Consider the following 14,171-nt stretch of genomic DNA (forward strand, 5'->3'; position numbering starts at 1 on the left):
CATTAAATATTTCTTAACTCTCTAACTGGCACTTGGTTCCTTCTGTAGCTGCTGAGCTCTACAATAGAAGCCCAGAACCTCCAGATAAAAGGGAAAGCTAGACTAGCAGGCTGCTGTCCTCCAGGGAAGCCCTGCTTCTCACTCACTAACTCTTCCCTCTGGGAAAATTTCTCTGATGGTTGGCAACAGTGACCACTATGTCACCCATCAAAGCAGAGACCACAAACTGTCCCTTCCTCCTCCTCTCCAAACTTCCTTCTGGATGCTGGGTATCTAGCCCTGGGTGACATAAGCATGCTAGGCAGTTGTCCACTCCCTTGGAGCTCTCATGGTGTCTGCATCCAGTCCACCTGTTATGCCCAAATCTGCGAAGTCCCCCAAAAGCCAACAAGGAGACCGAGTCCCGTATGTAAAAGCAAAGAGCCTTTATTTTATGCAAGTTTGCAAACTCGGTGTCTCCACGTGTCCAATATATTGGAATAAACCGAGAGCCCCGAACTCAATTTGAGTTGGGTTTTTTTTTGTAGTTAAGGTGGGGGTGAGGGGCTTCTGAGGTTCAGGACCCCTGACTGGCTGACATTTGTCTAGGGGTGTCCTGGTGAGTGTGTGCTGGCAGGTGATCCTATCTACAGCAGTTGGAACTTTAGGGCATTTCCTTTGGATGATCTGTTCTTGGGTGGTGCTCAGGTAATCTCAGTTTGTGGTCCTTCCTGCAACCAGGTATCGCTTCAGGGTAAACTACTGAGACTCAGGCCTCTATTAAACTTATCGATGGCTGAGTCCTACCTACCCTGGCAGGTGATAATGGTTGGAAGTAAAGAACTTCCTTTGGGTGATCTGTTCATATTTAGCTTATCATGGCTGGCTTCTACACACCCCATAGCATAAATCAACCTTCCTTAAACAGAATCAAGGATCGGAATGGAGAGCCCTTTGAGTGTGCTCTGGGTCTCCAATGGAAGCTGGGCCTTTGGCCTAGTTATGGCTAAGTATAGCCTGGCTGGTCTCCCCACTCATGTTCAACTCAGGGGCCCTTTATTTCTACGTCCCAGCCATAATCTTCTCCTGTGATAAGCTCGCTGGGCTTCATTATAATTAACCACTTTCCTTCCCCCAGCTCTGCCAAAACTGAGACAGCTAATTAATTTCTGGCCAAGTGCCATCCCTCTTAAATGGTGGGTAGGGACACAGCTTGCAGCCTTTGCTGCCCAGTCAGGCTTGTTTTGTCCTTTGGGAGAGCAATCACCCTTTGTCTGCAAATAGAGGAAGCTCCAGCTGGACCCCTGGCTGCTGGAGGGTGCAGTGTTGACTGCTCTTTGTTTCCCCACAATGCACCCAGCCTTTGGGATCTCTGCAGTAACAGGGCCTCAGAGCCTTCATCTGTAAAACAGAGGGCTTTGATTCCACCCCAGGGAGGCGGTTAGGGGTAGTGATTAGGGAGGTGAGATTTTGAACCCCAAGGGACTAGAAACCTAATTCAAGGCTTGCTAGACAGCTTTACCTCTCTGCCCCTTGGCCTCCATGGGATAATGATGCTGCCCTCTCCTGTGGTTATGTTGGGTCTGTGGGAGAATGAGTGACCTATATCCTCAGCACGTAAACCCCTCCCACAGTTAAGAGTCTGCACATGGCTGGGCTGTGGTGGTGCACGCCTTTAATCCCAGCAGAGGCAGACCGATCTCTGAGTTTGAGGCCAACCTGGTCTATAGAATGAGTCCTAAGATAGACACATTACACAGGATGGCCCTGTCTCAAAAAAAAGGGGGGGGGGGGAAATCTACATGTTAGACACACACCCAGCTAGCTTTCTGTTCATTGTCAAGGGTATATATATATATATATATATATATATATATATATATATATATATATATATACACGGGCCTAGAGGACTGCAAGGTCAAGGGTAGCCTGGGCTACAAGGTGAAACCCTATCTCAGGCAACAATAGCACATCTGTGTGCCTGTAAAAAAAAAAAAAAAACCAACAAAAACAAACAGCCGGGCAGTGGTGGTGTACGCCTTTAATTCCAGCACGCAGGAGGCAGAGACTGGCAGATCTCTGAGTTCTGAGTTCAAGGCCAGCCTGGTCTACAGAGCGAGTTCCAGAACAGGCTCCAAAGCTACAAAGAAACCCTATCTTGAAAAACCAAACCAGAAACCAAAAAACCCAAAACCAAAACAAACAAACAAACCAAAAAAACCCCCCTCATCTCAAAACTAAAATCAAAGCAAGAAACTGTTATGCGCACATCATGAGCCCCCAAAGACCACCAGGAGTCCGAGTTCATATGTAAAAGCAGAGAGCTTTTATTGCAAGCCCGAGCTCGGGCTCTCTGCTCTGACTCAGCGGTTGGATGGGGAGAGTATTGAGTTCAGCTGTGGCAGGGTTTTAAAGGAGTAAAGGATGGGGTGGTTTAGAGGAATTCCGGAGTCAGATGGGGGTTGAACTCCTGATTGGGCAGGAACCGCGTAGCAGAAGTCTTGTCAAGCAGGGATTGGTACTGGCCTTGCTGCAAGGAAAGTGGCAACCTATATACAGGTCAGGTCAGCTATTCCTTAATGCTCTGGAGCTTCTAGTACCTGTTTGTCTCAATTCTGATTGGTCCCCCGCAGGGTACACTCTGTGTTTTGTCCTGGTTATTGTAAGGGTGAGGCCCATTCCCAGTGTTGTTGGTCTGCAGCCTGTCATGGCTGCACTGATGTTAAGTTAGGCCTCCTCAAAGCCTCCAGAGTGTCTTCTTTCAGAAGGTTAGAGGCCCAAACTCGAGGCATGGTCCGCTCTGGGAAGAGTCCTTCCTTGACTGGGCTGGTCGCTGCCTGTCCTCATCACCATCTCTTGCTTGTAACTGTCAGTCCGGTTTCCTCCTCCATTCCCACAAGGGCTGCTCCTTATTTTCTCGGGTTCATCTCTGCGTGTGTCCTCTCTTTGGCTTATAAGAAGAAGGGTGGGGAACGGCTCAGCTAGTGAAGGAGCTTGCTGCTAAACCTGATGATGTGAATCCAATCCTTGGGACCCAGCTGGTGGAAGGAGAGACCTCAGTCTTGAAAGCTGTCTTCTGACTTCAACATGCATGATGTGGTATGCATACTCCTCCCTAAATAAATAAATAAATAAATATTAAAAAAAATAATAGCTCAAAAAATAGCTCAGTGGTAGAGACTGAGCATGGTCAAGATCCTGGGTGTTTGGGAATCTCCAGCTTGGAGCCCCATTCCAGATCCCGCCCTCAGCATCCCAAGCAGCCCCTCCCCTTTCCTGGCCTCTTCTGGTACCAGGTATGCAAATGGTGCACAGAGATCCATGCAGGCAAAACACTCATATATTAAAAAATGAAAGAAAAGGAATACAGGACAGAGAGCTAGTAGACTCCTAAAAATGACTATTGTTTATCTAATATTCATTCTCTGGCTCTGTGCAGAAAAACCTTCTGGACTGTAAACCACCACGAATTGTACTGCTTTGTATATGAACACAGAAAGCTGGCCACCGCATATTGCTAAGAGGGTTATAACGGTCTTGGAGCATGTTCTCTTTCATGGAACGTGGTGTTTGCATGTTGGCACGGTGTCTTCATGTTGGCACGGTGTCAGCAATGAGAATCTCTGCAGTCTTAACACTGGTTTTCATACCTTCCTTTGGATAGGATTCTGTGTGTGAATATTCTCCAGTAAACAGCTGTTATATCTGAGAGCTGAAAAAGCATCTAGGAGGAATATTCACTGTAAATACTTCACTGACCCACAGCGGGTTTGGTTGGGGGCGGGGCTTCTCACAGGCTGAAGCCTCTACATCCTGAGGTCCCGCAAGGGCGACTGGTTTATGTTTCTGTTGATTTTTGGTCTCGTGCCCCTGTTTTGGAGAAAAACAACATCATTACCACCTCCATTTAGCTAAAGTCAAATTAGCTGCCTCGGATAGATGAGTGAAGATTTCTCTGGCCACCTGCAGGGCTGACTCACTTTAGACACAGGGCAGAGAGGGTCATCCTTCAGGGAACCTGGGTATGTCTGAGATGAGGCGGGAGGAGGGCTGAAGAAGGAAGAGACCTTGATTTGAGCTTTAGTCTGTGGCTTCTTCTTCTTCTTTTTTTTTTTTTTTTGGTTTTTCGAGACAGGGTTTCCCTGTAGTTTCTAGAGCCTGTCCTGGATCTAGCTCTTGTAGACCAGGCTGGCCTCGAACTCAGAGATCCGCCTGCCTCTACCTCCCGAGTGCTGGGATTAAAGGTGTGCGCCACCACCGCCCAGCTTAGTCTGTGGCTTCTTAATTCTGAAGATTAAGGTACCTTGATACCTTCCCATTGGTGACCATCAGTGAATACTGTGTCAACTCTACCTGTCCTTCCCCAGACTGCTGGGGTCAACAGGGAGAAGGTCACAGTGCCAGCCTGATGTGGAAGACAGACATCTTTATATATACTCATTCCACAGATCTGCCTGGGCGCCTGCTCTGTAGGCGAGAGGCTCTCAGTAAAGCGAGACAATGCTGTCCCTGTCTTGGGATCTCATATTTAATCGACACAGAGTGTGTGAGGGACACGCACAGCCCCCACTGAGTGCTCAGAGGAGGAGAAGCTAAATCCTGAGTCCAGAGGAAACGCCAGTCTTGAGGTAGACCAGTAGGCTCTCGCCATACCTCTTCTTCCTGACTGTGACCTCGACAGGTTCATTACCCCGCTTGATAAATTGAGGTCTGTAATTGCTATCTCCCCCATGGAGTGCTGTGGAGATTAAGTGATGTAAATGGCTTGTCTGCGTGCCTGGCACACAGTAAATGTCTAATAGATGTTTAGCATCTACTGAAGCAAACCAAGGCAGAGGCACTCCCGCTGCCTAGAAACCTCAGACACAGGTGAGTGTTTTGTTCTTAGTGGACCTTTTCCTCCTGGCCCCCTGGACCTGTCATTGTGCCTGTGACATTATTAATAAGTCTGGCCATACTTAAGCATCTGACCTGTGAGCAGGTTATCTCTGATTATCCAGAGGGGCCTGGAACGTGTGAAAGCCACCTGAGTCTGGACCCATGACCAGAGCAGGGAAAACCCTTACAAAGTGAACAACAGTGGAAAACTAGGGAGCTGTGGGGCAGGGGCTTTGAGCTAGCGCTCTGGGACCGTCTAGGTCTGAGTCTCTCACTGTCCCTTTCCTAAGCCACGCATCTTTGAGATCTGCACAGCTCATCATGTAGAAAGGGACTTTCTTTCTTTCTTTTTTTCTTTCTTTCTTTGTTTCTTTCCTTTTTCTTTTGGACAGTATTTAACTGTGTAGCCCAGGCTGGCCTTGAACTCTTGACAATCCTCCTGCTTCAGTCTCCCAAGTGCTGGAATTACAGGCATGTACTGCCAACCCAGTAAGAGGGTATTAACCCAAGGTTGCAATGAGGCGGAACAGAGATCAGGCATCCGCTTCTTTTGGCATAGTGCCTGTCTCGTGAAAGAAAAAAAAATGACATTTCAAGAATTTTATATTATTTGTTTATTCATTTATTATTTATTTTGAGGTAGGGTCTTGCTGTGTTGCCTTGGCTGGCCTGGAGTTTACTTTGTAGATCAGACCTGTTTCAAATTCATTGAGATCTATCTGCTTCTCCCTCTCAAGTGCTAGGATTAACAACATGCACTACTGTGACCCCCATCCATCACTTCAAGAATATTGCTCTAAGAAAGCACCAGTCAATGGTGGTGCACACCTTTGATCCCAGCACTCAGGAGGCAGAGGTAGACAGATCTCTGTGAGTTCGAGGCCAGCTTTGTCTACAGAGTGAGTTCCAGGACAGCCAAGGCTACACAAAGAAACCAAAAGAGAGAAAGAGACAGAAAGAATGCAAATAACCCACTCAGTGGTCAGACCAGTCCCAAGAATGCCTTGTACTAGGAGGGAAAGTTTCAACCATCTCTGGGCTCCCAGGGTCAGGCTCTTGGCACTCTGACCGACTACCCCGAATTTGCCTGGGGAGAAAATCCTTCTCTCTATTCAGTGTGCGTGAGGGTGGGTTCTGAGTTGAGGAAACCCAGTTCCCCAGACACCACAGATTATTATGAAGTCCTTGTGGCTCTTGTTGTATGGATAAGCAGAGAGGTCCCCTCACAGAGCACACCCAGTCTCCATCTGAAGAAGAAAAATGAATAGAAGTGGTACCCATCCTCCCAAGTTACGAATAGAAGTGATACCCATCCTCCCGAGTTATGAAAAGATGTGGTATCCATCCTCCCAAGTTACTAATAGAAGTGATACCCATCCTCCTGAGTTACGAATAGAAGTGGTACCCATCCTCCCGAATTATGAAAAGATGTGGTACCCATCCTCCTGAGTTAGGCTGGTTTGACAGAAGAATGAATGATTTCCGGGCTCAGGAGGGAAGGTGTTCAGGCCGTAGGTGTTCTAAGAAGAGGAAGAATGCCGAGGTGGCTGTTCCGGAGCAAGTGCCCAGGCAGCTACATAATTCAAGATCGGCTAATGGGGATTTTTGACTTGGGGAAAAAAAAAGATTTCCTAAAAGCATCCAAGAGTCAATAGTGGTTCAGACAGAGCTTTCTCTGGGTCTGGTCCAGTGGGTGGTATTTTTTTTTTCCAGTGCTGAGGATAAACCCAGAGCTCTGTGCGTGCTAAGTAGGTGTTTTATCACTGAGCCACAACCCAGCGCTACAGTGAAAGATGCTCAACATCATCACTCTTCTATGGCAGACGCAGTGGCATGAAACCACGTGGCCAGGGAGCTGGTTCAGCAATTAAGAGCCAGAGGACCCAAGTCCAGTTCCCAAACCTCTCAACTGCCTAAAACTCTAACTTTGGGGATCTGATACCCTCTTCTGGCCTCCTCATGAAGCATATATACACCTACACATAAATTAAATCTTTTTTAAAAAACCCAAGTGCAGCCAGGTGGTGGTGGTGGTGCGTGCCATTAATCCCAGCACTCAGGAAGCAGAGGCAGGTGGATCACTGTGAGTTCGAGGTCAGCCTGGTCTACAGAGCAAGTTTTAGGACAGGTTCCAAAGCTACACACCCTGTCTGGGAGAAGAAAAAACCAAACAAAACAAAACTCAAGTGTATAAACAGACTTCAGTTTATAACAGGGGACAGAAGGGGTGGTGTGGCAAAGTGGTTAGCAGTTTCCCCAGGCTAGACTGCCAGAGTTAAATGCCCTCTTGAAATGCTAACTAGCCACACAATCGAAAAAGTCACTTCATCTGTGTGCTTTTGTTTTTCTTCTCTGGAAGAGGTCAATATGCATTTTAGAAGGTTCTAAGTGAGTGACAGAGATATAACTGAACAGGGTAAGGTGTGGGATTAACGGGGTAGGAGGTTGGTTGCCAACAGAGGTGTTAATAAGACCCTTACTGCCCCCTCCACCCCACCTATGCCCCTTGCACAGCCAAGTCATTATCCCCTCCCCCTACAGGACAGCAGGGTTTTTGCCCTGGGGAGGCCTGGACCCAGGGTCAGCAAATTTAGGGCCAGAATGAAATGCCAAATGGAACTGGGAGGAGCCCATAAGCCCCTTCCCCAGCTCTGTAACCATAAGTCCCCAACATAGGTGGGAGAGGAGAGAACTTTTTTTTAAGATTTATTTATTTATTATGTATACAGTGTTCTGCCTGCATGTATGCCTGCAGGCCAGAAGAGGGTATCAGATCTCATTACAGATGGCTGTGAGCCACCATGTGGTTGCTGAGAATTGAACTCAGGACCTCTGGAAGGGCAGTCAGTGCTCTTAACCTCTGAGCCATCTCTCCAGCCCGAGAGGAGAGAACTTTAGGCACTAATTTCTTTTCCTTTTCTTTCTTTCTTTTCTTTCTTTCTTTGAGACAGGGTCTCATGTAGCAGGCTGGCTTCATACTCACTATATAGCAAAGGATGACTCTGAACTCCTGATCTTTCTGCCTCTACCTCCCAAGTACCAGCGTCATTGCCATGTGCATCTATGCCCAGCTCTAGAAACGGATGCTTACATGTCCTTGGTGTGGAAGTCCCTTAGCACCAGTCCCCACAGGGCTAGTTTTCAGGATCCTCCCATGAATCTTCACGCTCACAGCTGCCAGCTCGTTATTCAGGCTTCTGCTCAAAGACCGAATTTTAGTCTCATCTCACCAGACAGTTGAAGGGACTCTCCAGGATAAAAGAGAGGCCAAAGCAGGCAGGCCAGCTACGGCGGTGAAGCAGGCTGACAATGCAGAGCGGAAGAAAGCATAAACCAGAAATGACCAGTGTCCCCGGAGAGTTAAGAGCTGTCACTATAGCCATGACACAAGAAGCTGTAACTGTTAGGAGAGAAGGAATAACGAGAGAAGAAAGCATCGGGAAGATAAATCTCCAGAGTCTAAAGTAAAACAAGTAAACAGGATGTTCGAGAGATAACGAAACGGTCATTCTCTGGAGGTTATATCAAAAAAGACCTTATAAGAGAGTTAGAAGGCCAGCGTGGGGAGGTGGATGAGTTTGCAACAGTGCTTGCTGTATAAGCTGGAGGACCCCAGTTGGCGTCTCTGGCACTCACATCAAAGCACGGTGCTGTGGCGAGTGTACTTAGGCGGGAGGGAGGCCGAGGTGGGCAGGTTCCAGGGGCTTTCTGGACAGCCTGTCTAGCGGAACTGCGAAGCTCCAGGTTCGGTGGGAAACCCTGTCTCCAAAAATAAGGTGGAGATCGATAGAGGGGAACCCCCAAGTCCAACCTGTGGTCTCCACACAGACATGTATGTGTGAGCACCCCTTGCTCTCACAAATATCAGGAAGGAAGGAAGAAAATAAGTCAGAAGATCAAGGCATGAGGCCTGTTTTATACAACAGGATATGAGTCTGCAGACTGCAAATGAAAACGAGTCCCCCAAAAGCACCGCATCACCAACTGGCAGACGACTAGGCTTAAAGGGAACATTCTAGGAATTTTAGGGTAAGGGGGTCAGATCACATCAGGAATCAGAATGGTTCCAGTACTTCCAGATGCTGCAAGGCAGGTGATGAGCGGCCTATGTTCTAACGGGAAATTATTTCCACCCACAATCATACTTACATTCAAAGGAATTAGAAATCAATATAAAGATAATCACAGAGAAAGTGATAAAACCTTTGCTGCCTATAAACCTTTTCTCAGAAAGTGGCTACAGGATGTGCTCCACCAAAATGAAGGCATGAACCTGATGCAGGGAGACTTTGGATCCAGGAAACAAGGACAGCTAGCTGGTCTGAGATAGTATCCAGCCTCAGGTGCAAACGGGAAAAGGAAGGGTCTAGAAGGGAGCTCACAAGAAAACAAAGCAATTCATAGATGATGTGGCTAAATAGAGAAGCATTTTACAGGTCTGATGAAGTTTAGCAAGATGCACATAAAAATAAACAAAAGGAGCATTTGAAGCCTGGAGCAGATGTGCATGCCTGTCACCTCAGCACCCAGGAAGTAGAGGCAGGAGAATCAGGAGTTCAAGGTCATCCTCAGTTACATTGAGGTCCAGGCAAAATGGGCTTTCAAAAATTCAAACTAATAAAGCCAATGATGAAAAAGAGGCCGCTGACTTTAGGGGGAAAATCTGCACAAGGATGTAAATGGACACATGATGTGCTCTTTGATAGAGAAGCAGACAGTTGGGTGTAAATGGACATGTGATGTGTCCTTTGATACAGAAGCAGACAGTTAGCTGAAAGAAGAATGTCAGTCCTGGGCTGCTGAGGTGGCCCAGCAGGTAAGGTGCTTGCTGCCAAGCCTGACGGTCTCCATGTAGGTGAAATTAGCATGCACGTGTGGGCACACCTGGGTGAGAAGGTCATCTGAGCCTACAAATTAGAGACCAGCCTGGTCAACACAGTGAGACTCTCTCTATATAAATATTAAAACATATGATAATTACATACACTTACACACACATAATGAAAAAAGCAAACCCTGGATGTTTTTCTGAAATGCTTATCTGGTTCTCCGGGCATAGAGAAGACTGAGCCCCCTGCAAGTGGCAGGGTCGCGACTCCTGGCTTCAGGAAGGACTTGGGTTAAAATGACAGGGTTTGAAAAGTGGAGCAACCCAGGATTGCGTCAAAGAACGCGAGGTCTGTGTAAAGCTGGGCAGACTATGAGGTGAGACACGAACCTTTGGTGAGTACAGCCATTGAGATTTTGGGGTTGTCATTGTCTTGCTTAACCAAATGCAAAGTCCAAGAAGTACTGTCTAAAGCTGACAAGTGAGAACATCATCTAAGCATCTTTTACATTTTTTATTTTTATATTTTATTTTATGTGTTTGAGTGTCTTGCCTGCATGTATGTCTTGTGCCATATGTATGCAGTACCCATGGTGGCCAGAAGAGGGCGGCAGATCCCCTTGAAACTGTAGTTCCAGACAGTTGTGAGCCACCATGTGGGTGCCGGGAACTGAACCTCATGAAGCGTAGTCAGTTTGCTGTACTGCTGAGCCATCTCCCTAGCCCCAGGTTATTAAAAAACATCTCTTTACTGTATTTTTACTTATTTGTGTATGCGTGGGAGACATATGTGCCACGGTGTGCCTAAGAAAGTCAGAGGGCAACTTGTGCAAGTCGGTTTTTCCTTCTACTATGTGAGTCCTGGGGATGGACCTCAGGATTTGAAATCTAATAGTCGAGAGGACAGATAAAGCATTCACCGTGGATGCTGGCGGGGAGCAGGACAGAGGAGAGAGAGGACAGAGGATGGTGTTTGCACTCTGGCACTCTGCACTTTGTGTTACATTGGCAGAAATACAATTTTTTTTTCTTTTTTCTTTTTTTTTTGGTTTTTCGAGACAGGGTTTCTCTGCAGCTTTTTTAGAGCCTGTTCTGGAACTAGCTCTTGTAGACCAGACTGGCCTCGAACTCACAGAGATCCACCTGCCTCTGCCTCCCGAGTGCTGGGATTAAAGGCATGCGCCACCACCGCCCGGCCAGAAATACAATTTTATAAGTTTTTGGTGCTTGTAGTTTGGAATTTGGTCCACCAGGCGAACTGTCCATAGAGGTGCGTTCCAGGAAAAACAGCTTGCTAGACAGCCCCACTGAGGAATCCAGATGCGACCAGACATGGGAAGGCATGCTGGTCTGCGGGGCTGCTGGTGGGGACTGTGGAAGTTCACACGCAGATCTGCCTTTCAGGGGTGACACCCGGAGCCCTGGTATAAGACATGATACTTTGTCTGAGGGAGCCTGCTGCTTCCAGGGAACAGAATGGTTCAAATCCTCTAACTCGGGAAACCTAGAGAGGCCAGAGTCCTGGGAGTAAAGAGAATTCCATCAGGGAGAACACGAGGCAGTGGTGTGTGCTAGAAAGACAGAAGCAGCCCAAGAGAAGGTGATGGAGTGAGCCTCTCAGAAGAGGCATGCAGTGCACTTGACTGATGAGGACGGCAGTAAGTCCAGAAGTCCTGAGGGGCGCTGGGCTCGACATGTCTGAGGGATAGCAGAAAGGTCAGTTTGACCCAGGACATTGGTCAAATAGATTTGGGGAGCCTGGACCCCAGGGGTAGGGTTGGAGCCCACTTATGGAACATAGAGGGTGCTTTGGGGAGATCCTGGGAGTCGAGAGCAGAAATGGGGTACGATTTGCTTTCTGGCTGGAGAAGGAGCCTAAGGAGGCCACCAGGGCAGGGCATGGCTATGGAGGACAAGAGAGAGGGAGGCCCTTCAGCCCCAGTGGACCAGCCCAGCAGCCTCGGCTCTCTCTCACTGGCAGCCCAGCCCCCTCTTGGGATGGAAGGATCTATCACAAATCAAAATAGCAGGCAAAGAACAGCCTCGAATTGTTCCGTGTAAGAGCAGAGAAATTAGACGAGTCAGCTGTGGGCTCGAGACCGCCTCCCACACAGCTGTGACCCACAGCATGATGAAGACACTTCCGAGACTCGCAATTCTCCGAGCGAAAAGTTCCTCTGCTCCAGACCCAGAGCGAAGAGTAGTTATTTTGGGACAGACGCTGGTCTTGGAGGACAATGAGGGGAGCCTTTTTTTTTTTTTTTAACTAAAAAAAAAAACAATCTGCTGCATCATGGTTAAGTTTTAACAGAGGAAAGTTTGGTTAACCCTTCAGAAACACCAAGTACCAAGCAGGGCCTGGTGAGTGCATGCCTGCCTTTAGTCCCAGCATTTGGGAGGCAAAGGAAGGTGGATCTCTGTGAGTTCGAGGCCAGCATGGTCTATAGAGTGAGTTCCAGGACAGACAGAGTTCAAAAAAAGAAATAAAAAGAGTTCAGTGGGGGCTGGAGAGATGGCTCTGTGGTTAACAGCACTGACTGCTTTTCCAGAGGACCTGGGTTCAATTCCCAGCACCCATGTGGCATCTCACACCTGTCTGTAACTCCAAGATCTGAAACTCTCACACAGGCAAAACACCAATGCAAATAAAATTAAATAAATTATTTTTAAAAAAAGAGTTCAAGGTTATCCTTGGGTATATAATGATCTTGAAGCCAGCTGGGGCTACTTGAGTACTTATCTCTTATCTTTCTGCCCCACCCCCCCAAAAAAGGAAAAGGGAAAAGATTCAGAGACCCTTCACCATCTCATGAGGAATCTAGACTCTTGAATCCCACTTCTGATCTGCTGGGCTTTTTTTCTTGTGGTGCCAGGGATCCAACCAGGCCCTCACTGTCCCCAGTAACCTCCCCCTGCAGCCCAGGCCTGCTAAATCTGAGTCTGGAGTTGGGGCTTTTAATTCTTAATTCATTCTTAATAAGCACACCTTTACTCCAAGTAGTTATTTCTGAATACAAGCGTCAGAATCACTTTAGTCAAAGCTTAAAGCCCATTGTGGGAGAGACAGGGAAAAGGAAACACAAAGAAACATCCAAACTCACCTGAGGACACACAACCAAGCACGGTGCCACGGTGAGAACCGAAGGCCTCCTGACCGCTGCCATGTTCTCCTGTCAAGTGTCCTGCTCTTCTCTTTCAGTGTGAGTGAGGATGCTCAGTAGTGTTTTTGATTTTGTTTTGTTGGGAGAGGGTCTCAGGTAGCCTAGGTTGGCCTTGAGCCCTCTATGAACCCAAGGCTAACCTTGAACTCTTAATCTTTCTATTGGCACGTTACCCAAGTGCTGGAATCACAGGTGTGACACCACCATACCCAAAGGCTTTGTTTCTTTGTTTTTCCCAAGACAGGGTCTTGCTCTGAAGCTCATGCTAGTCTCAAACTTGTAATCCTCCTGCCTCAGCTTCCTGAGTGCTAGGATTACGATGATGGGTATTCACTTGTTTCTCCACCTACTCCCTGCAGTTGGGCTCTGTGTTTAGGAACTCACTTTTCCCTCTCTCAGAGACTTCCAGCCTAACTTCAGGAATGAGGAATCGCTAATCCCAGCCTGCCCTTCCCTTTCTTACTGGTCCAAGGTGTAAGAGCGATTCTTACCTTGCCCCAGTATGGCTGTGGCTTTGTTTGTTTTGTTTTTTTTTTGAGACAGGGTTTCTCTGTAGCTTTGGAGCCTATCCTGGAACTCCCTTTGTAGACCAGGCTGGCCTCGAACTCACAGAGATCCGCCTGTCTCTGCCTCCCGAGTGCTGGGATTACAGGTGTGCGCCACCACCGCCCGGCATGTGGCTGGGTTTTTATGAGGCTGCTCTAGAACAGCCTCCTCCATACCACCCTGTACCCAGCCCAGGCCCTGTACCTAAGGGATCGTGACTGTATATGCTGGCCACGCAAGGGCCTGCTGCATCGTGGATGGCTGTCTGCAGCACAGAGCGTGAAGTATGCTGGGAGTGTTCAGGGCGTCTCACACCCTGGGTTATGATGTGTGACAGTAAATGTGGCTCACCTTCCTCACAGCACGGGGACAGGAAAGGGAGTGAACCATGACATTCACAGTGGGATGGGTCCAGTTGTGTGGGGGTTAGGAGGCCTGAATGGAACCAAGAAAGAACCAGAAGCCCTGGGCTAACACAGAGGACACTTCATGGTGTAAGGTCCCAGCAGATCCCCTCACTCAAAGCTGGGCAATCATATTCCCCAAAGACTAGGAAAATGGTCTAATTCCCAACTGCATTCTATACAGATGGATAACACCCTCGGGTGGGTAAGAATGGACCTCCATAAGTTGTCCTCTGACCTCTGCTGGGCAAGGCCTCTGACAGCCGAGCTGCATCCTGCCTGTATCCTGAGTGTATAAACCCCTGAGCTCAGGGGTGCCTTATATATCCATTCTATACATTCCAGATTTGATATATTCTAGATTCTATAGAT

General features: G+C 47.8%; 1 protein-coding gene across 1 annotated transcript in view; it reads left to right on the top strand.

The window, feature by feature from the left end:
* Positions 1-14,171, top strand: part of Oprd1 (opioid receptor delta 1) — a 32,676-nt gene that overhangs the window by 13,193 nt on the left and 5,312 nt on the right. The gene's annotated exons all lie outside the window — the stretch shown is intronic.

This window comes from Arvicola amphibius, chromosome 6 (assembly GCF_903992535.2).
Source record: "Arvicola amphibius chromosome 6, mArvAmp1.2, whole genome shotgun sequence".
NCBI lineage: Eukaryota > Metazoa > Chordata > Mammalia > Rodentia > Cricetidae > Arvicola > Arvicola amphibius.